Source organism: Lissotriton helveticus, chromosome 1_1, assembly GCF_964261635.1.
Source record: "Lissotriton helveticus chromosome 1_1, aLisHel1.1, whole genome shotgun sequence".
Lineage (NCBI taxonomy): Eukaryota > Metazoa > Chordata > Amphibia > Caudata > Salamandridae > Lissotriton > Lissotriton helveticus.
The window spans coordinates 961,648,418-961,672,560 of NC_136057.1; positions in this window are offsets into that span (position 1 = coordinate 961,648,418).

The window sequence follows — 24,143 nt, forward strand, 5'->3', positions numbered from 1 at the left end:
TGGGAATAAACCTAGCCAGATAGCTGTATTTTGGCTAAGATGGCCATACAAAGCACAATAATAGTACAACAAATGTAAAATCTCATATAAATACAAAGTACTTACTGTTCAACAGGATATTAAATACATAACACTTTACATGTGAAACCGTTTTAAAAGAAATTGTCTTTGCTTAGTCAAGGGCATTAGGATTTCAATCCTTTCTTCCTTCATACAAGGCTCACAGCAAACAAATATCTGCTAACGCCAAACACTATCATACGTGATGTAGCTGTTTTTAGGTTCAAATCTTTTTATTGATATGCTTAATTTATGCAACAGAACAGTGCCCTCAGACATAAGCCAAGTTGATCATACATGTACAGCAGGGGACATAGTAAAAATAAAACCCCAACTCCCCCTTCCCCCTCCCTCCCGTGTCTCCCCCCAGGACCTTCCCACCCAGCCCCCTTTTCGATCCCTCCCTGGACCTGCTTGGTGAAAAGTCAATAAGATAGAATCAGGGCTCCGATATGTATTGCCTAATAGTGCAGATTAAGCTGTATCTTGTGGGGTCTATGTGAGATGCAAAAGGCGTAAATATTTCGGACAGGTAAGCTCTCGCATTTCTGAGCTCAGTAGGACAAGGAATGGGTGCCAGAAATCTGCGAAGGAGGGATATACGCTCCATACGAAGGACGTGCCATCATCTATGTAGCCACTCCTGAGATGTGGGTATCCGGTCTGTGCCCCAGTGAGATAGCATATTTTGCAAGGCTGCACCCAAGGCTAACCCCATTTGACAGCCTTTGCGTGAGCTAAGGGGGAATGAAAGCACATTGGGTAGGCCTAGAACAACATATGTCGGAATGCGTGGTATCTGGGTGTCAAAGTGTTTGTCTGCGTTGTCTAGGATCTGTTCCCAGTATGAGGCGAGCATGGGGCAGTCCCATAGCAAATGTGTTAGCGTGCCTTCTGACCCGCAATTTCTCCAGCAATCTGATTCGCTGGTGGGGTTCCTTCTATGTAGTCTGGGAGTTGTGAGATACAATACGCTATAGGCTATATGTGCCACCCAGGCAGACCTTTACATTTTCTAAAGGAATATATTGGCACAAATATGCAAGCCTTCAAGTCACCATGGGGTGAGAGTTTAACTCACGCTCAGCCTCTACCCCTCCTCTTACGCCCCCCAAATATAGCACCAGTCACCTGATAATATGTCCTCTCCCCCTCAGTGGGAGCAAAAGCCAGGGAACACGATGAGGAGAGGTGAGGAGGAGATCCCAGAGCGATGATCCAGTAGCCGTCTAGCCCCACTGGGGCACAACAACTTCGGCAACAATTCCAGTAGTTCACACAGACTGGGCAAAAGAAAACAGAGGGCAGAAAGAAACCCCCACCAAGGAGACAGCAGATGTGGCAGTGAGAGACGCAGCAGGGCAGCCAAAACCCCCCTACCACTGGCAAAGCGCTCCTGCAGCGTCCCAACACAACCTCAGCTGCAGCCGCTCAGCCCGATCAGCCCGGCCTGCGCCCGCAGTCGCGAGGGAGGTGGCAGGAAGATGAGCCACGGCTGTTCCAAAGCACCAAAAGCACGGAGGTATAGAAATCTGCAGTGTCCTGTGTTTTGGGTTCTTTTGCACTGAGGGGGCGTAACATGGGTGTTCCCATGCAACCACCCATGCCTTTTGATGCAAAACCAGATTTACAAACTCTTGTAAACCTGGTTTTGCGACAAAATTTAACGCCCCTTCAAAGGAGGTGCAAATAGGAGAAATACATTCATTTCTATGTGCTTTTCCCACTTTCCATGTGCGCTGCACTATGCAGCAAGTATGCCAGGTGGGAATAGCTTTGCATCGTGCCTAGCATAGTATTTTTTACCGGAAAGGTACCCTTCCTGTACAAAACCTATGCTATACTCATGCACACACCCTAGCACTGCGGTGCTAAGGTATGTGCATGGCGCACAGCAGCTGAAATCAGCGCCGGTGCAAGGGAAAGGCAAAGAGAGAGCCATATCTTTAAAAATATGGCACTCTCCTGCTCCCTCCCGGTCATTCAACTCCGAGCCTCCAAGGGTGCTGCGCTGCTCTGCATGATTTTAAAAAAAATCTCCCCCAAGGCTTTTTTCTGCTTGCTGACATACCTCTTGTTCATGTTGGTCTTGAAGGGATATGGAGTGGAGGACCACGATGCCTGAGTGAATGAGTAATAAGGAATGGCTGCCCTATATTTGTGGTGAAGGGGGAATGTTTGGAAGGTAAACAGCACGACAAATGTATCAAACCATACATATTTGCTGAGTGGTTGAGTGTGTGTGACACACTTTTAATGCCTTAATCGCAGTCAGATTGTATGATTCCTCCTTGTGGTTAGTAATGTCACTGTGGTTAGAAACTGTCACGGATTTGTTCGCTCCCCTATTGCCCCAAACTTTTTGGGGTGCACCCAATAATGGAAGAGGGGAGGAATAAAAACTATAGGTAGCCCCCCAATATTTACCAAGAAGCCATGTCATTCTGTACCCCATCACCCTTCATAATGCACCCCAAACCCCTTTTAATACTGCTACCACAAATTTGACTCCCCCCCCCCCCCCCCAATCAGAGAGTGTAGAGCGGTGCAGAAAATAAAATGCTGGGGTTCCTCAACAAAAGCCCCATCTGGTGTAATCACCCGATGTTTTGAAGGAAGAAAAATAGATTTTGCATACATCAGGAGTATCGGACCTTTATTATGGTAGTATGATGCATCTATATGTACCCCTTTTGCTCGATATATATACATATGCTTTTGCAGGGAGGACGGCATTTATTTACTCCTCGCGTATCCACTGCTAACATAGTAGGCCGAAAACCATACAGACAGCCATTTTCTAACTTTTGCTCGAACAGGGGCTGTGATCACGTGTTACTCTCCGGTAGTTGTCAAGCCCCAGTTCATCTGAGTTACTGGGAGCAGCTGAATGTAGGCTGTTCACTCGACTGTCCTGAGACTCAAGGTTGCATCTGGCTTTGGGTGCGATAAGCACATTCCTGGAGGCGCCGTGCCTACACTCCCGGGCACCAAGCCGAAAGGGAGTCACCCCTCCTGACCTTCCCCTTAATATATAGTTAAGATTTGAACTAATCATGTGTGCCATATATGGTCCTTCCCTGGAGCTCGAGGGCCAACTGGTGTTTTTCCTTTTACACTGATTATATGTGTTGAACTGAAAGTATATAATCTCGTGTTTGAATACAAGCCAACAGTCTTCTGCGCGCACCTGATGGGTGAAGGTTGGAGAGGCTCCTCTATAGTATTTTGCTTAATAAATGATTGAACTTTCTTCACTGCCAACTGACTGATTATTTGGTAATGGGATTGGGGCTATTGGTAGGTATAGCCCTTTATGTTATTTTTCTAGTACTTCAGTTGGCGACTCCGCCGGGACTCCGTGATAGGGTCTTCCTCCCGTAACCGGGTAGAAAGGACAAAGAAAAGGGAGCTCTGGTCGAGCGGGTGGGCGGACTGAATTTTTTTTTACTTACTCCGCTCTCGCGATCAGAGTGCCCCAGCTGCTAGTGACCCTTCGCCGGAGTCCTACGGGCGTAACCCAGGAGCTGACCGTGTTGGTCTTCAGGAGTTGGCAGTGGAGAATACGCAATTGTACCTGCATGCACCAGGTGAGTGGATTGTTTTTGGTGTCTTTTGGAACGCACTGTTGAGCAGTGCCTTTGAAGCAGTTAACTGTGTAGGATTTGGTGGTCGGTGTACCACGGAGAATTTTGGGGTCTGTCGGGGCAGCATTGTGGCTTCACGGGTAGATGCCCCACAGACTTGTTTTGTGAACCATAGAGATGCCAATCGGATGCCCTGGTGTGGCCCCTGTGGTGCACACCCACCGGACTGGTCTCAGAAAGGCCTGTGGTTAAACATGGGTAGCCTTGGGGACATATCTGAAGCCGTGCTAAGGAAGCAGGCTTAGTCAGAATAGTCCCAAGGGTGAACCAGGAAGACTGCAGGATGGTCTGAAGGACAGTCTGTGGTTACACCTGGTCCGACAGTCTCTTGGTAGTCTTTGGACTGCTTGCTTTTGGTATCTGTTGGTCTGGAATCTGAATTGATTGATTCTCCATGAACAGGAGTCGACGGGCTCTGTTCTTTGTTTGGAAAGAAAAAAGACATGTTGTTTTGAAACTCTTTGCATGTACATATATTATTGTTCTGTGTATGTTTGAATAAGAGTGCACAATCAAACAACAAGAGAGTAAGGGTATGGGTATTAACTCTCTTACCCCTAGTTCTACTATTAATAAACAACAGGAGAGTGACACAGCTCAGAAACAAAAATCCTCACAAGGAATCGTGTGAGGGACAGACAATAAACAAGTGAAGGGAGGTGAAGGCAACACACAGAATGATGGTTAGGAAGAACCCTCACTCATCAACCTGGTGGTGACATGCTTCATCATCGGGTTCCCACCGGAAGGACCTAGCGTCCTCCCAGTGTGCTTCAACGCCTGTTTACAGCGGAGCTGGTTCTTGTGTGTGTTGAGGTGGTAAGAATAGCCCAATTGTGCTCAGTGAAGTGCAAAAAAAGGGGGGAAGAATTTAAAAATGCTAGGTTGTGACTGCCAATTATTTTATTATTAGTCCAACCAGCACTGGTTAAAAACAAGTGATGAGTGGAATCCTAGGGAAAGTCTCAATTAGTAGAGACCCCTAGTCCTCAATAGATATTAGAATAAATTTGGTCAACATGTTTCTGCTAACAGAGCCCGAGTCGCTCAGCATTCATCAGGACCAGTAGTATGATCCACCGGCGGTCTACACTCACTAAGGTGCATCCAACCGTGAGGATATTAGTGTGAAAAAGGTTAAAAAAGTATTACTTGGCTTAAGTATACTCACGGCAAAAAGCCGTAGTGGCACACTCAGCGGTTCGCTGGGGCCAAATACAAGAGGCGTCAATATGTCGCTTTTCATGAGCCAATGCGGTGGGGGGTATCTTCACGCCGCGTTTGGGCAAAAAGCCGTAGTGAGGCACACTCAGCGGTTCGCTGGGGCCAAATACAAGAGGCGTCAATATGTCGCTTTTCATGAGCCAATGCGGTGGGGGGTATCTTCACGCCGTGTTTGTTTATCGCAGGCGACTCCCCGCAGGTTACCTAACCATTCACCACCACAGCCCGGATTGCCCCCCACCGCATTGGCTCATGAAAAGCGACATATTGACGCCTCTTGTATTTGGCCCCAGCGAACCGCTGAGTGTGCCTCACTACGGCTTTTTGCCCAAACGCGGCGTGAAGATACCCCCCACCGCATTGGCTCATGAAAAGCGACATATTGACGCCTCTTGTATTTGGCCCCAGCGAACCGCTGAGTGTGCCACTACGGCTTTTTGCCGTGAGTATACTTAAGCCAAGTAATACTTTTTTAACCTTTTTCACACTAATATCCTCACGGTTGGATGCACCTTAGTGAGTGTAGACCGCCGGTGGATCATACTACTGGTCCTGATGAATGCTGAGCGACTCGGGCTCTGTTAGCAGAAACATGTTGACCAAATTTATTCTAATATCTATTGAGGACTAGGGGTCTCTACTAATTGAGACTTTCCCTAGGATTCCACTCATCACTTGTTTTTAACCAGTGCTGGTTGGACTAATAATAAAATAATTGGCAGTCACAACCTAGCATTTTTAAATTCTTCCCCCCTTTTTTTGCACTTCACTGAGCACAATTGGGCTATTCTTACCACCTCAACACACACAAGAACCAGCTCCGCCGTAAACAGGCGTTGAAGCACACTGGGAGGACGCTAGGTCCTTCCGGTGGGAACCCGATGATGAAGCATGTCACCACCAGGTTGGTGAGTGAGGGTTCTTCCTAACCATCATTCTGTGTGTTGCCTTCACCTCCCTTCACTTGTTTATTGTCTGTCCCTCACACGATTCCTTGTGAGGATTTTTGTTTCTGAGCTGTGTCACTCTCCTGTTGTTTATTAATAAATGAATAAGAGTGCAGCCATGCGGATCTCCTGCAGTGCCCGCCAGATTTAATGGCACCCCCCTCTTCACCAGGATCGCCGTACCATTCGCGTAAGATGAGTAAGAGGAGAAGAGCCTGTAATCCGCCCATTTACTGGTGAAATTGGTAGATCTCTGTGTTGCAAAATGTGTTTCTTGTATCAGCGCTATATGTACTCGATGTCTGTCTAAGTAAGCCAATATATGCCTTTTTTTCCTTTGGTCACCCAGGCCTCTAACATTCCACGTGATAATATTCAGTGCTTCAGAATCCCCATTAGCCTCACTTCTAGGAGTCTCGCCTTGGTCGATTCAAACTAAAGTGTATGGCACTTATACCACCTGTATCATCATAGCAAAAACCTGGAATACTCTTCTGATTACTGTGAAACTACTCAGCTGTGAAATTCACATCTCTCACATGAGCCACTGTCTGTTTTTGACATGTTAAACAACATTTCAATAAAGCAACCTCCCTTCCCCTCCTCCCTCCCCTTTGCCATCCCGACCCCACCTCCCCAGCCCCTCCCTCCTCCCACTGAAGCAGACCCAACTTGCCAGTATCATTCTCACTCCTGCCCCCCCATCTCCAACTCAGCCCGTAACCAAACCTGGTTCATGAACCCCTTTCGTGACCCACAACAAACATGACGTGGGGTATACCCCTTGGGGGACATTACAAGGTGGCCTCACAAAAACCCTCCTCCCAGAGAGCCCCACTGCAGACAGTGTGTCCGGGCCCCATGGAAGTCTGGGGTGCCCAGTGTGTTGAAATAGTATCTTATTTACCCTACTGTGTCATTCCTCGTACTGTAATGAATTTCAAGCCTTACTTCTGTGAAATTACACCACCAAAGAAAATTTTTAAACGTGTCCGAGCAGATAGATCAGGTCTCACTGCGAGTCGTCTTCCGCCCACGTTGATCGAGATTGCTGTGATGCAACTGCAGCTCCATCCGACCGATTTGTGCATTTTACTTGCTTGAGGAAGTCCTCCACTTGTTGTGGTTTTGTAAAAAATCTCTGTTTGCCTTGATGTGTAACTCTGAGTCGTGCCGGGTACAATAATGCTTAATCAATTTTGCCTTCCTCAGCTTATTTTTAACATCCAGGAATTTTCGCCGCTCTTCTTGCACCATGGGCGTAAAGTCCGGGTATATGGAGAATGTGTTCCGTTCAAGCCCTGCTTTTATTTTCATTTCCTAAGTTTAATTTCACTTGTAAAAACAGAGAAGAAAATTGGCCACTTTTTTTGGCACGTGTGCCCCCAAATTACAAATCTTTTCCCTCATGACCTTCCATCAACCCTCCTTTCTCTCAAGCAGGTGCAATAGGTACAACGCCTTATCTTCTTTTATCAATGTATTCATTCTTTGTCCTTTAAATTTGGTATAATGTGGAGCACAAATGTGGCCTATGGGGATTTTATTGAGTAGAAGAATGCGAGGAAGGTGCTACATGGATAGGAAAACAGGTTGGATGGTGCTGATTTTTCATTTTGATGTGAGCCGATCTCTCAAATCAGAGCTTTGGTGCCTATGAGGTTGGCTAGGAATAAAGGAAAGGAATGAGCTGTGGCTAAGGTAATGATGGGTAAAGTTTGATGCAAGCAACACTCCCTTTATTAGGTGCAATAAGAAGGTAGAAAGGTTATTTTCTTCAAGAGACAGAAAAAGTCAGAGTCAGGCCTTTGCTTTAGCAGGTTAAGGAATAGAGTGTCTGAGCACAGAGCACAGAACACTGGACTGGGCTGGGCTTGGCTGGGCTGGGACTTTAAACACTTCCTTCCTTCCTTCCTTCCTTCCTTCCTATATTGTCTCTCAGCAGTGTCCTCCGGGTGTGTAGGGCATGAGACCAATTGCTAAATGCATTAGTACTACACTATCACCGAATCCTTCGGTCAACCTCCTACTTCCTTGGGTCCTAGTCTGGTCTGCTAAAATGAGAGAGACTGCCTTTTGTTGTAGATCCACTTGATTAGACGTATCTGCTAAGGGCATAATTGTCACAGGGGCTCTGAAAAGTTTCTGATGTGCATTCTCAGAAAGTAACTGGTTCAGTGTTCACATTTATAAAGTAATTTGCCTTGCAGGCAGAATTTTTGGGCACTCACTGAGGTGTGACCTTAATTCTAGAAGCTCTGGGATCTAAGCTTAGCTTTCCAATGTGAGCAAACCCCTCTAGGAAACCTTTACTACTTGGTGGTAAAGTTCAATTTGAACCACCTGTGACAGGTTGGGACAGTGGCTCATTTTGGATGGAGGAATCAGTGAGTGGCCCACTGTCCAAATATCAGTGGTTCCACAAGTGTGATGGATCAGGAAGTACACTGGTTTATCGTAGATGTCCTATTTACTCCAAATTTACTGATGCATCAGTCTTTTTGCCACCAAAATTGTGAGTGCCCAAAAAGTGGACAAATTAGGTGATGCATATAAAAAACGTGACTAATCAATATTTTAACATTCATTAGAATTTAGAATCCAAAACCACAAACAGTTGGTTTTCTGCATAATATTAAGCATTTAAATGAGACTGAACCTGAAGCACAGCCGCATGTGCTGACAGTCTCAAGAGGGTGCGAAGGCAAAGATTTTGGGGGGGGCACACTGGTGTATTTTTCGCAAAAAACACAACTAATACACAAAGATCTCAAACTCATATGTGATTTGGCATTCCGGTATAGAAATGGGATTTTGAAATGTGTTTACTATCATTTACTCCCCAGTTTCCCAATGTTTATGCACGGGTAGTTTAGGGAACCCTTTTCCTTGCAAATGTTGTCACGAATAAGGAAAATCCACGCAAGGCATGCACTATCAAAAAGCTGATCTTCTGGTTCCTGCTTACATATTTTGAGAATATGAGACGAGAAGAAGTGAAAGGAATTCGTGTTTTTATTTTGTATCTGCTTTATTGGGTCACCTCGACGAATAGCACTTAACTTAAATGTGAACTAGCAAACCCTTCGCACACCCCCATTACATTCACGTGCAGGCAGTCCGTCCCTTTTATCAATATTATGGTCAAAGGCATGTGCACTAACTAGGAACGTCTACATAAAATTCCTGAGAGTAAAAGCGCAGAGATATAATAATTGTTTTCTAAGTGGCTCCCGACAGGACGCCAGCCCTTGGCATTGAACGTCGCTCGTTTTATCTGTACACTTAATTCTACTTGAGAACAGCTGCCCTCGACAAAAAGGCCACTGAGCGTTGATCTAAACTAAAGACACAAAGGGGCAGATTTATGAAGGCCTTGCGCCGCCGGTGCGTCATTTTTAACATGGGAAAAAGTGACGCACCGGCGGCGCAAGGCCTTCATAAATAAGGCCCAAAATGTTTCCGCTTACTGGGCATTTTCTTTCTCGTCGAGAAGGGCCCAGGAGAAGCAGAGTCCATTCGGGACAGCGCATTTACTGGCCCATTTGCCAATTAATTCAATCAGCTCACACGTAAGTGAGCTGAAGACTAACATACAGGCCGCATAAAGGATTTGTGTCGAAGCCAATGCTTCTCTCGGACAGAATGCCAAGGCGGAGTGGGTATTTCTGTGCCCCTGGTCTCCGCTGAGACGCGTCAAGTGCGCCTCATTAAACCACTGAATGCTTTAGCTATAACTTTTTAACAGCTCTTTGTAGAGACTTCCCTGCAATCCGGTGAGATAATTAATGTGTTCGTAGTGTACGGGGCGGTATTAACACGCACGGTGCTAAACAAACGAGAGCAGGCATCAATGGTGTCTTTTAAGGCCACATTAAACTGGACTGAGGCGCGTGATTTAACATTTCTGTAACTATGGGTGGATTTCAAGGGCTCCTGGTCCGTTTCCTCTTCTTCACAGTTGATTTCGAGGACAAACATGCCCTCAAGGGATTTTTCCCTATTATTTTGTGCACTTCTCATTTCATATTTGAAACCAAATGGGGTGGTTCTCATTAATTAAGTAGGGCAGATCCCAAAAAGTACATCTGCACTAGTAACAATACTCCTACGATCGGAGGTACATTTGCTACTGTTCAAAATACATTCACAATCTATTCCAGAAGTAGGGCTGGGAAACAGAGCCAGACGAAGGTTTCCAGGCGTACTTCTCATAAAGTCATTATTCCACGGGTTCACATTTCCACCATGCGAAATTCTAGGTAGTGGACAATTAAGTACCAGAAAAGTGGGGCATGATAACATGCGATTTTTTTTTCTCTTCCCCTGGACAAACACCTTCCTCTACATCTCCACCATGTTTGGAGATGATCCGTTCTCCTTCCCTTCCTGGAAGGGAACTTCTCCAGCACTTTTGTGGAGTAAATCTCTCACCACTTCCAAGGTGGGAAAAGGCAGTTGGGAACAAGGCCAGCTTTTGGCATGTGTGAGATCTTCAGTGGGGAGCACAGAGGTATCTGCATTGTGGTCCTGCACACAACATCGCCCCTCTCACCTGGCTCCAATGTTTCAATTAAACTACTTGTAATCCTTTTTTTTTACTCGCTGCTGGTACCATTTTATACCACATTAGGTCCCTTTTTTCCTCTCCCATTTCCTTCTCACCCCTGTTCACACGCAACTGCATCCCTATCCACAACACCAGTGCTTAATACTTAAAAAAAAAATTTCCAAGGCTCTTCATCAGGAGGTCGCTGCAGCTTGCACCACACATTACCCCTGCCATGCTGCTAATGACAGTACAAACACAGCTACTAACTTTCACACTATTAAAAGTGTGACAATTCAGACTATTCCCGCACCTGGGCCCCTGTTGTCTCATTTTATTCACCAGCAGCAGCGAGGGTGCCAAATGTCTATCCATCCAGGCTACCATCTGAGCAAGGAATGGCTCTGGTTGAGAGTTTATGACTGCCCGCAAGCTTAAAGGTCAGAGTACTTTCAGAAATGACCACAGCTCCCCATTCCTTGTTTTGACCATTTCCTACCATCTGAGTGGGATTTACTACTACCGATTTCTTCACGCTCTTGGCGGAGAAATCCACAGTAGTACAACTGTTTACTCCTTCCATGAATCATTTGGTAAATTCCTGGCAGGTAAGTATGGAGGCATTATCAGCAGCAATGTATGTTTACGGCAGAAAATTCCTTTGTGAATTGTGTCCTTAAATTCCCATGCACTAAATATTTACTTTTCTATGCTATTTTTATTGTGAACCATGCTTTCCACTGATTACTCGCGTTGTTTCTGTTTTCAGACACTTTCTGAAATAAGGACACGTTTTCAAGGGAATAATGGAATCTGTCACATCTGTAAGCAAGGTTAACAAAGATAATAGAGGAGGCGTTGAAGATCACAGAAATATGTTTTGATTTGTGAGGGTGAAGATAGCAACACATAAATAACTCGTGATAGGACTGTTAACAAAGAAGGCAATGAGACCTAAAGAGGTCAGGCACCGAGGCATGCACCAGCGCCTGAACATTCATCCTTGTGGTGTCTGCACTCTGGGCTCTCTGGAGGTATATTCACAAATTTGATAGAAAGGCTCAACTTACAAGCTGCTGAATACAGAGGCAAGTACATCAGAGACAGAGCAAAGTCCAAGGAGATCATTGCCCAGAGATTTGTGGACGCCTGGCTATAAACAAAATAAGAGGCTGATCATTCACTAGTGCAGTAGTCACACACAAAGTTGGTGTCTGATGTTCAAACATGTACCAGAGGCTGAATACGCATTCTGGGGAAATGAGACAGAAGGGTGTGGGTGTTCTGTCATACACTTGTTCACAACTTGTTAGCCACATGAACCTGTATCTGAACTAAGCCCTGGCGGGTAACTATGCTCTGCCGGTGAAGTTTACGTAGTTTTGCATACTCTGCGTTCCATTGCGAACGCGGATTTTAGGCAAAACTACGACACTGTAGTTAGCCGGACCCACCACCCTGCCAAAGTAATTATAAAGTAAGAAAAAGGCGCACTTAACTGCAGTGGCTGCCTCTTCCTCACCATGGCCACTCTCCTTCCTCCTGCCCACCATGGCCGCTCTCCTTCCTCCTCCACGCTGTCCTTCTTCTCTGTTAACCCCTACGTTGTACGTCTTGCGAGTACGCATGCACACGCGCAAGACGTGCAACGTAGGGGTTATCAGAGAAGAAGGATAGCAAGGATGAGGAAAAAGAGCGGCCATGGCCGAGGAGAAGGCAGCCATAGCAGGTAAGTGCCTTTTTTCTTACTTTATAATTATTTGGGAGGGGGAGGGAGCAGAGCGGGGTTCCACAGAGTTTCTTTCAACTCTGTGGAACTCGCGAAGAGGCACTACGCCTGCTCCACCCGGAGTTAATCTGAACCCTGAGGGACTGAGCACAGAAATATCAGTAGTGAGTACCCCACTGAAGTAATAAACACAATCCTTGTCAGGGTGAACCACAAAAGTCATAAAATAAACCTCTGCTTAACCCTATCATAGCTTGCCACAGAAGCAACCATGCTTAACATTGAGTCAATGTGTAAAGTATTTATGCAGTACTATTGTGAAAACACAACACAAGAAAAATAGAGGATATTTTAATAAATAAAACAAAACTAAGGTGACAAAAATCCAACCAGTAGAACCAGAAGTATGAATGTATTTTTTTTAGGTATGAATTGTGCCAAAAGGTGTGAAATGCCAACTGCGGGTATCTGGTCATTCGAGACCCAAAGTAAAGTCACAATTTCAAGCCGACCACGATGGAGCTCTGTCGCGTACGGGACCAGGTGCGACTTGCTGGGAGTTGTACCTTTTGTCTTTGGTGTGGGAGCTGCCCTGTCCTGCAATGTGAAGCTGTGTCGTATTGTTTCAGGTCTGTCGAGCCACCAAACAGGAGCTGTGTGGTGAAGCAGTGCAAGGCCCTTACTGTGACCTGCATCGTTCTGCACTGGATCCATTGAAATTGCCGCTAAGAAGCTGAAATGTGCTGCTATGCATAGTCCGAACAAAGCAAACGCAAGGAGATGATGGACGGAGAGCTGAAACTTTTCAGCCACTCACCCCCAGTCACCGATCTGGTTTGAATCCATCATCATTCTTTAGCTCACTTCACCACCTCAGTTCAGACCCAGCTAAATGCAAATCAGTCTTGACCCTTTGCCTCACGGGAACAGTCCAAACATCAAACTCCTACACGTGTCAAATGACGGGGCAGAGCACAAATAAACAAAATTATATATATACACTTCATATGTACAGGACATAGACAATCACTAGACATCACATTAAAGTCACATTCATGTATATGATACAATGCATATAGACAACATATACAACATATATATAAGCATACAAAAAAGTACCCGTACTAAGAACAAAACAATCGGAATGTACACTCCTAACTCCAAGTAATACACTTAGAGGAAATCCCTATTGCGCCAGAGGAAAAAACCTCTAATCAAATTATTCTCTAAGTGCTTTCTCTTTTCAAAAGAACTCGAAATGATGGGATTCCTCGTCAATATGTAGACGCAGTCGCGGTCGCGTTTCAGCCAGTAATTCCTTTAGGCCTCATCAGGACAAGGGTATCAATATCTCTTAAAAGAGCGAAAACACTCTCCAATTCACGGCTTGCAGGAAAAAATCCCTTCTGCCACCCGGATTATAGACCCACTCAACTCCTGTAATTACACTGTATCCAAAGGCTCAGAAAAGCCCCAAATGCTCACTTCTCGCTTCTCACTAACGGCAGGGATACGTCTCCTGCATAACAGGTCCCCGTCAAGCCACACCGATCCTCAGGTTTTCATTCGGCTCACATCCATGCAACAAGCTCTGAGTGTATTACTCGGAGTTAGGAGTGTACATTCCGATTGTTTTGTTCTTAGTAGGGGTACTTTTTTGTATGCTTTATGTATGTTGTATATGTTGTACATAATGTATATATGTATTGTATCATATATATGAATGTGACTTTAATGTGATGTCTAGTGATTATCTATGTCCTGTACATACGAAGTGTATATATAATTTTGTTTATTTGTGCTCTGCCCCGTCATTTGGCACATATATGAGTTTGATGTTTGGATATATAGTATTATGTAAAGAATAATTGGGAACATCAGGGTAATTAATTGTGCCTTGAATGAGAATAAATGTTGAATCGATCACTCTGTACCTTCTTTTTCTTGATACACATCTTTGATGTTTTTTGCTCAGGTATAGGAGGGTGATTTGGGCATAACTCCTTATTTATTTGTACCTCATGGAAACAGTCCAGCCCAAACTGCCAAGCCAAGTCTTCCCTGAACCGGAAACAAGCACCATGGAACAGGTTTCTGGGTAACACCCTTCATCAGCCAGGCTAGCTTGAATCCAGTGCCAAAGTGAGCAAAGTGAGCAAGGGACCAACGTCTGGGCATACCCTGCTATTCTGTCCATCATTTTTGGTTTTTGTCACCCCAAGTGGAATGGGTATGCCCAGACATGGGTCCTGTGCTCTCCATGCCACTGGAGTCAAGCTATCCTGGCTGATAAGGGATGAGACCCCGAAACCGGTCCTAGGATGCTTGTTTCCAGTCCAGGGAGAACCTGGCCTGGCAGTTTGGGCTGGACTGTTGCCATTGGGCACAGGCTCAAGACTGATTTGCATATGGCTGGGTTCAAACTGGAAAGACATGGGGATCAAAAAACGATGGATTTAGGCTCAGATCTCTGCACTGGGGTGAATGTATGACATTGTTCTGCATTCTGTCCATCAATTGTTGTTGTTTTTTGCATTTGTCACCCCGAGTGGGATGGGTATGCCCAGACGAGGGTCTTGTGCTCTCCATACCACTGCAGTCAAGCTATCCTGGCTAATGAGGGGTCCAGCATTGGTTTGCATCATGCTGCATTGGGTCTGCTCACCAGAAGTTGGGAGGTGCTACGATGTGAGGCCCTGTTTCGGTCTGCACTGTACTGTACTGGGCTGCGTCAAATCCAGCAAAACCTTTACTTGGGCAGTGGGGAGTACACTCTGACCTCTGCCAAGGGTCTAGGACCTGAAGGACAGCACCTGGAGGGTCAGGACTCACTCCTCAGATGCCAGCAGGTCATGTCCAGTTGGCTCTGTTCAGCTAGAAAGCAGGAGAGGCCTCTGGAAGTGTGTATGTCCCTGTAGTTCAAACAGGAGGTGAGTCAACTGACCCTTGGCGTCCCTTCTAGGGATCCTGGGTTCAGAGAAAGCAGTCCCAGTCTTCCTCTTTCAGATTACAGGGCAGTCCCTCTTCTGAATCTTCCACAGGTCCAGGAGTGTTCTAATGAGAGGTTCTGAGGGTGCCATCTTTATATCCAATGCCAGCATGTGTGTGGGGTTCCATCACTTTGTTTCCCCCTAATCTGGTTCTGGTCAGTTCTTTCCCTTTCACTGGGATTAGATACAAACTTGTTAGGGTAACAAGGGGCTGGCAGGCCCAAGTGTCAGCTGCATTTGCCAGCGACAGAGCAGGCACAGGCAGCTTCAGAAGTCAGGAAGGGAGTGGGCACATACATCAGGCTACCCTTTGAAGTTCAGGAAAGGCTGAGTACAAGTGGCAATCCTGCTCAGGAGAGGACCACCCTTCCCCACACTCAATGTCCTTTTGTTCCCTTTTTAGAATGAATACACATCACACCAAAGGAAAAGCATTACAGCTGTGACTCTGGACACTGGCATAAAGGCACATTTGATTTCGGCTGAAAAACTTCAACTTAAAACTGGTATTTTCAGAACAGAACTTAAAATCTGCCTTTACCATCAAAGAGGGTTTGAAATTATAATTCAAGTGAGTGGAAGAAGTATTTTTGTCTCCGCTCACAAACTGAATTAATTATTTATTCCGTGTAATAAGATAATACAGAGTTAGGCTAAGGGCAGGTAGCCTTGCTACAGTGAAACACAACTTTATACGTTTTTAGGTCGAGGTACTATCCGGTTCGTGAGAACCGGAAGTAGCGAGATCTTATGATTCTTAGAGGGGCTCTTAATCCCGCCTCTAATTTTGGCTCTCTCCCATTGGCTGGCTTCCTAAATGGAGGCCAGCCATTGCAGGAGAGAGCCGTCACTCCAAATAGGCTCCGTCCTTTTTGGATTTGGAGGTGTGTTCGGCGTCCTTCTTTCCACTTTTTAGCCACGCCTACTTTTGAACACCGAACACGCCCCCAAATCCGGAAAAAAAAACGGAAGCTTGTGTCCGCCATTGTTTGTCTCGTCTGGCCGTGAGAGGACATGAGGCAGCCCGCTGCCTTTTACACACACATACTATGACCCAGAGCACCTTATTAAGTAAGTGTTCGCACCGGATATTTGTTATTGAAGGCAACAACTGTGAAGTCCACGCAGCACAAGCACCGATGCATCATGAAGTAGGGCCAAATAAGAGAAGTCCAGGGGCGCCCTCCTCTCTAGACTCCTACACCTCTTAGACACCCTGTATTATTCCACGTTTCACCCTCCTCTGCTGCCCCAGTCCATCCGTTCTCTTCTCGGTCCTCTAACTCGCTTCTGTTTGCCTCTGCCCTCCTCCCCTTCTGCCGCTATCTCACTTCGCAACTTATCTGCCTGCCGTCCTCTCTCTTACCTCTTCTGTACTTCTTCAACTCTCCTGGGTCTCTCTGCAGCCCACTTTCGTTCCCTCAGTGTTTCCCTCTCTCTCACTCCGATCTTTTCCCCTCTTGTCTCACTCTTACCCCGCTGAGGTGCTCCCTCGGTCGCCCCCTCCGCCTCTCTCCCCTGCTTCTCTTCTGCCCCCTTCCACCGCCTCTCTTCGCGCGTCCTCCCTAACCCTCTCCCGTCCTCCTCTTCCTGGCTCACATGCCCTGTGACTCGAGCCCGGGAGCGCCATGGTAACCTCCCTAACACAAGAGCCTCGTGGAGCGCAGCACAGCCCCGGCCCTGGCACTGCCCATGCGTGCAGAGGCACTGCAGGTCCAGACTTGCCTCCTCAGGGCAGGGGATGCCAAAGCGCTCCCTCACTCACCTCCACCAGGCAGTGTCACTAAGAGATGACCGAAGCCCTGAAGCAGCGGGACATTATATATATATTTTTGCAGTTTAATATAGCGCGTCTCCACCGGAAGGTATCAGAACGCTTTACATCGGCACCAGTTGCCTCACAGACGGATACATCCATTTTTAGGCACCGGCAGATTAAGTGATCTGCCCAGAATCACAGGATGTTTGAGCCTCCCAGGCTCGAACCTATTTCAGATATCTGAAAATGTGGCATGGATCCTGTCCTCCTGGACTATGGTTGGACACCCCTGCTGTACTGTTCATGGTAAAACTCATGAGTTTTCAACATGAGGTCGGCAGGGTACAGATGAATTGAGCGTACACTGTTGAGATAAAATCTAACTCCGATGTTCTGAGCAGATGTGGTGTGGACGAGAAATACTGAGCATTAATTCACGCACACGGGCGCCCACGCGCCCTCTTGGTTCCGTCTTTTACAAGGAGGTGGAGTCCGACCTGGTCCATGGGAGTGTTTTATGGATGCACCGGCCACCTTAAGCTCGTAAGAACACGAAACTATGATTTGAATTCCTGGATGAATGTCCGGCATCGACAGGATGTAACCACGCTGCCAACTGACCTCCTACGAAGCGCTGTCACAAACTGGAGCAGCTGACACGAGCACTCACTTGTGTGAGTGAAAATACGATTTTACGCGGAGAACTTTACTTTGTGTGTGTACAGTTCGTCCGTCCGATAATAAAATGCAGCTATTATATGTGCGAGTTTTGTCTAATTCTTTCTACGTTTGTATGGCACACATCACAACATGTGGTGTCTACGGAGCTTAAATTGATGCCGTCAACCATCTCTATACAGCTGAGCTCATCAACATTTGGAGAATAAAGGTCTGTGTCTGCCTCGCTTGGAAGTACACCTCTGACATAGAGATCGCCGCAGCTGGTGCATCGACACGCTGCGCTGTCTAGCAGTCCTCCCCGCTCCCTGCCTTCAAGGCGGGAGTGCTGCTGATCGAGCCAGACGCCCCCACGAGAAGTGATGTCAGTAATTTGATCTGAAGTCCTCAGTATTCATTGTGCCTGGAACAACTTTGTGACTCCCTTGAGCGCTCTCCGGGGTGAGAGGTCACCGGGGGTGGGCGGGGCGGGGGGTAATTGACAGGGTTAAAGCAGCCCCTGGTGTCTGGAGGCACATGGCACATTGAGAGGAGAGTTAAAGAGACAACAGGCCCCTATCACTCTTACTGGCTGCCTGCTCCCTGCTCAGTGTGTGTGTGTGGGGGGAGGTTGATGGGGTAGTAGAGGGGGGGCCTTCCACTCCTCACCACTGTATACTCAACAGGGCCCCTAGTACCCCTGCGAGCCCTGCAACGTGTGCGGTACCCACTGACTGCCCATGGCGGTATCTGCTGCTGCCGGGGCTGCGCGGAGTCCACTGCCTGTCATCTGCGGGTTCTTCTGCCTGCTCTCCGCACCTCCTGCTGTTCCTCGGGCAGGGGACTCCAGGACAACCGTTGTTGTCTGTATTGTGGTGGTGGGGGAGGGGGGGGCAGGTGGTGGAGTGCACTTCTCGCAGTTGTATATAGCGTGACTCAAAGGTATCGGAGCGCTTTACACGAGCACCAGTTACGTTATATGAGGACACATTCATTTTTGTTAGGCGTGGGGAGATTGAGTGATATGCCCAGAATCACAGGATGTTGGGCTTCATGCCGAGACTCGAACGCGGCTCCCCAGATTTGAGGTCGACGCCCAAGCCGTTGGGCCATGTCCTCTCACCACTTGTGTCCCTCCCTGGGTCTCTGTGGCGAAACCCCGGCCCTGTTCCTGGACTTTGATCGCCCACGTGTAACACCTCTCACTGCTCCCCTCACTGCTCCCCTCACTGCTCACCTTTCACTGCTCCCCTCACTTCTCCGCTGACTTCTCCCCTCACTGCTCACCTTTCACTGCTCCCCTCACTTCTCCGCTCACTTCTCCGCTCACTGCTCACCTCTCACTGCTCACCTCTCACTGCTCCCCTCACTGCTCCGCTCACTGCTCACCTCTCACTGCTCCCCTCACTGCTCCGCTCACTGCTCACCTCTCACTGCTCCCCACACTGCTCCCCACACTGCTCACCTCACTGCTCCCCTTACTGCTCACCTCTCACTGCTCCCCTCACTGCTCACCTCTCACTGCTCCCCTCACTGCTCACCTCACTGCTCCCCTCAATGCTCACCGTTCACTGCTCACCTCTCACTGCTCACCTCACTGCCCCCCTCACTGCCCCCCTCACTGCTCCCCTCTCACTGCTCCCCTCACTGCTCACCTTTCACTGATCACCTTTCACTGCTCCCCTCACTGCTCCCCTCACTGCTCAGCTCTCACTGCTCCCCTCACTGCTCACCTCTCACTGCTCCCCTCACTGCTCACCTCTCACTGCTCCCCTCACTGCTCACCTCTCACTGCTCCCCTCACTTCTCCGCTCACTGCTCACCTCACTGCCCCCCTCACTGCTCCCCTCACTGCTCAGCTCTCACTGCTCCCCTCACTGCTCACCTCTCACTGCTCCCCTCACTGCTCACCTCTCACTGCTCCCCTCACTGCTCACCTCTCACTGCTCACCTCACTTCTCCGCTCACTGCTCACCTCTCACTGCTCCCCACACTTCTCCGCTCACTGCTCACCTCTCACTGCTCCCCTCACTGCTCACCTCTCACTGCTCACCTCTCACTGCTCCGCTCACTGCTCCGCTCACTGCTCACCTCTCACTGCTCCCCTCACTGCTCCCCTCACTGCTCACCTCTCACTGCTCACCTCTCACTGCTCCCCACACTTGCAGGTCTTAAGGTTGTTGGGGAGCGATTTCTTTGGATGGTGCTCCAAGCACCAGTGTTATTTGGGTGTTTGATCAATTAACTAGGTTTGTCTGGTCCCTTTAGTCCTGGCACTTACTGATGCCGTATGAGTAAAGGTTAAAACTTTGCGATGTGAAACCAAACGGAAGGTATGAGACCTTCAGTGATTTGTATAAAATGTTTGAGGGCGACTTTAAATTTTCTTACGATTGATGTGGAGGAGAGTAGTGCTAACTATTTACCTGTGAATGGCGTCGGATCCTTTGGAGTACACAAGAGCAAAAACACTCCACATGGTCAGCGACTAGCTGCCGCCTCCCCCCCAATCCGGCACCCAATACCCAGGAACGAGGACACGAGACGTCTTTACTTTTTGGAAGGCGGGCGCTAGTCGCCCGGCCGTATTTATTAAAGTATGAAATTAAAAAGGTTTTAATTGCATAATCAACAATTTATACAAAAATTCAGCAGGACATTTAGGTACATACTCTTAGCAACAAGTTGAGAGCCTGACTTTAACAAAACTCTATACATGTTGTTCCTAACTTATACTAAACATCCTCATCTAGAATTTTTGTACATTTCTGGCCATATGGCAGGGTCACTACCGGTGTCAGGTCCTACAAGCTGCGCCTCCCCTCTGGATGTGCGCATGCGCAGTGTTACCCCGGGAATTGCCCGGTCTACGCCCTGAACTCCATTTACCCACTAAAGGAGGGCCCTTACTCTGCGCCGGTGGCGTCATGAGTCCACGCGCGCGGGGTGGCTACCAGCCTAAGGAAAGCGTGAACTACTCCTACCCGCGCTCCTTTGCTTTGCAGCATCTATTACCTTGCCCCTGGAGTTGTGGGAGTGGCCCGCAGGCTCCTCCCCCTGGGCGGGAACCTCCATAGGATGATGCCCGCCCCCTCAGACCTCAAAATATGTGCTCACCGATAATGACCTTACCGCATGCCCCATACCTAATAAATACGACGACCTATGGGAAAAATTCTAAAGGACAGCTACACTGGCTAATAAAACAGTATCAACGTATAGCTACAAAGGGAAAAAAGGCCTAAAGACATATAGCATTAAATACAGTACACTTCAAACAGTATCAACGTATAGCTACAAAGGGAAAAAAGGCCTAAAGACACATAGCATTAAATACAGTTCACTTCAAACAGTATCAACGTATAGCTACAAAGGGAAAAAAGGCCTAAAGACACATAGCATTAAATACAGTTCACTTCACACATGACTTGCTAAAAGGGGGAAAAATTCCTAGACAAAAGCATCAACAAAATACACCAACCGTTCATCTCTATTACCCTGTGAGACCCGTGGACCGTACATCCAGAACTTACCCTTCAACCAGAGATAAGAACTGCTACCAAACTTTTTGTTCCAAGGGATGGTGGGTGGGAAAACAAAGCAGCCCCGAGCGCGGGGCACACCGTTTCGGCGAGGGAGCGTCCAGGGACAAGGGGGTCTCCTGGGCGCTCCCTATCTCTTTATTCCTGAGGGGCCAGGTGGCCCCTCCTCTAGCCCGCCCCCCCTGACCCGGACCCACTTCCCAGGATCCGGGTCAAGGGGGCCGCCAGCCAATCGGCGGTGGGCCGCGCCCCCCAGGGCACGCCCCCACCGCCGAATGGCAACAAAGGAGACAGTGGGTGCGACGGTCGCCGCGCCGCCATGCGTGCGGGGGGGCCGAGGGCCCCCCCTTTTCACATGGTCAGCGACTAGCTGCCGCCTCCCCCCCAATCCGGCACCCAATACCCAGGAACGAGGACACGAGACGTCTTTACTTTTTGGAAGGCGGGCGCTAGTTGCCCGGCCGTATTTATTAAAGTATGAAATTAAAAAGGTTTTAATTGCATAATCAACAATTTATACAAAAATTCAGCAGGACATTTAGGTACATACTCTTAGCAACAAGTTGAGAGCCTGACTTTAACAAAACTCTATACATGTTGTTCCTAACTTATACTAAACATCCTCATCTAGAATTTTTGTACATTTCTGGCCATATGGCAGGGTCACTACCGGTGTCAGGTCCTACAAGCTGCGCCTCCCCTCTGGATGTGCGCATGCGCAGTGTTACCCCGGGAATTGCCCGGTCTACGCCCTGAACTCCATTTACCCACTAAAGGAGGGCCCTTACTCTGCGCCGGTGGCGTCATGAGTCCACGCGCGCGGGGTGGCTACCAGCCTAAGGAAAGCGTGAACTACTCCTACCCGCGCTCCTTTGCTTTGCAGCATCTATTACCTTGCCCCTGGAGTTGTGGGAGTGGCCCGCAGGCTCCTCCCCCTGGGCGGGAACCTCCATAGGATGATGCCCGCCCCCTCAGACCTCAAAATATGTGCTCACCGATAATGACCTTACCGCCACAGGCCAGCATTGTTAACCGACGATCTGGCCTCCCCCTGCCTAGGTCTACCCTACTAAGTTCTCCCTTTAGTAACCCCTTCCAGCCAGGCCCCGACATCATCAGACCACAGGACCCTCCCTTCCTCCGTCACATGGACTCCCGTTACCAGGCAGAGCCAATACACCCATTACCAGGTAGAACCAATACACCCATGTTGGATCATCTGCAGGCCGAGTGGGGGCTTGAAATAGTTTGTCCCACTGTGTGTTGATCCCCTTTATCGAGTGATTCAACACCCTGACCGAGTCCCTGCCACCCCGGGATAAGTTGAGACCCTACCACCGTGCCACCCAAGTCCTGAAGACCCACCCACAGTGGAGAAGAACCCATCAATGAGTATTCGCCTCCTTAGTTTGGCCAATTCAGCCCCCCCTAGGTGAAGTATCACCGCTGACAGGAGGTCGGGCTGCTGAGCTATAAGTCCCTGAAAGAAGCTCCTGAACTGACCATGGCACAGACCCTCCAACCAACTCTTCCCTGTCCTGCGTCCAGCTTGTTGTTTGTGCTGGCCCATTGTAGCTCCACCACCTCTGGTGATGAGTCCCTCCCCTGCGTGACAGGTTTGAGAAAACTGCAGCAACCAGGAAAAGACCAAGAAAACATGTGTGACAAATTCCCACTTCCACCGTAAGGAATGGGTAGCACTTACACCTGCCAGGAATACCTGGGCCCTTGGTGTCCTCTTTCTCGATGTTTGCTTCCCATTTTTGTCCACCAGCTGTTGATGTTGCGGTGTGGAGCACTCCTCCGATATCCGCCATGGACCCAGCCGTGACTGACGTAAGCATCCCTTGGGCTGTCCACCTGTTGCAGCCATTGTAATGTGGGGCACTCCAGGTATTCACCATGGACCCGGTCATACATAAATTGGAAAGATAGACACACACCATTAGTGTTCCGGCAATAACTGCTGTACACGCATTAACTTACATTACCATCAGTCGCTAGTTTTAGATAATCTTAGTGCCAGGTCACCACACATTAACACGTCGATGGAAACTGTTAACCCTGGTAAGCTGTAAAATTGGCCTCCAATTTTCACAATCATTGTTCCGCGAGAGAGTTGTGCTGCGGGCGAGGACATCGCCTCTTAATCCTGGTTTTCTACCCACGTCTTTATGCATAGGATCTTATGTGTAAAACAAGACAGCCTACTTAACAGTGCAGCATCCCAATCTTTAGCTAAAAGAATTAGCACAGCCCCATCTCCGCCAGGCCATACGCTGGCCCAAGGACCGTTTCCGCTCGCCACTTTGGCTTCTGGGAGATATCATCCCAGCCAACCGGACATGATCACATGGCTCCCCAGAACTACCTGATGATGCCGCAACCAGGCTCTTGGGCCCCTTTTAGGTGCGACATCAGGGAGCGTATCGCTATCAGGACCCCAAGTAGTCTGTCCAAAGGCTCTAGGCCCCGTCTCTATGCCATTCGTGGTTCCCCCACCATGTTATTAATACGTGGCTTTGGTACCCCCCTAGAGCTCAACGTATATGGTGCTAAATTACAATGTGCTAAATAAGTTTCCACACTGTAAATATTCGCCTCAAATCTCATCATAGGCTCAACGTATCTTGTGCCAATTTACTTGTGTGTGAAATAAGTTTACTGACTGAACTAAAGGGGTGTGTTTAGTACAAATACTTCTATTTGTTGGCATACCCCTGTTCTTTTCCCCTTATTCATTCATGATTTTAAAGACTGGTAAAACAAGCTGCTCTATATTCCCTCCTGATGTTGACTCCAACCTATCATCCATGAATGGTCGTTTGGACAGGTGCAGTGATTAGACTGGTGCAATGTCCCCCCTAGGATAATGAACAGCACCACCCATGGTAATCACCCCCAACAATGTTTGGCTTTCCGCTTTGGCTTGCACAGGGAACTGGGACCTGGGAAACTGGCTCTCTGCCTCGTCAAGCCTTACCTTTAGATGTCGTTAATCCCCAAGTTGACCCCAAGAGAGGATGGTATCCCTATTCG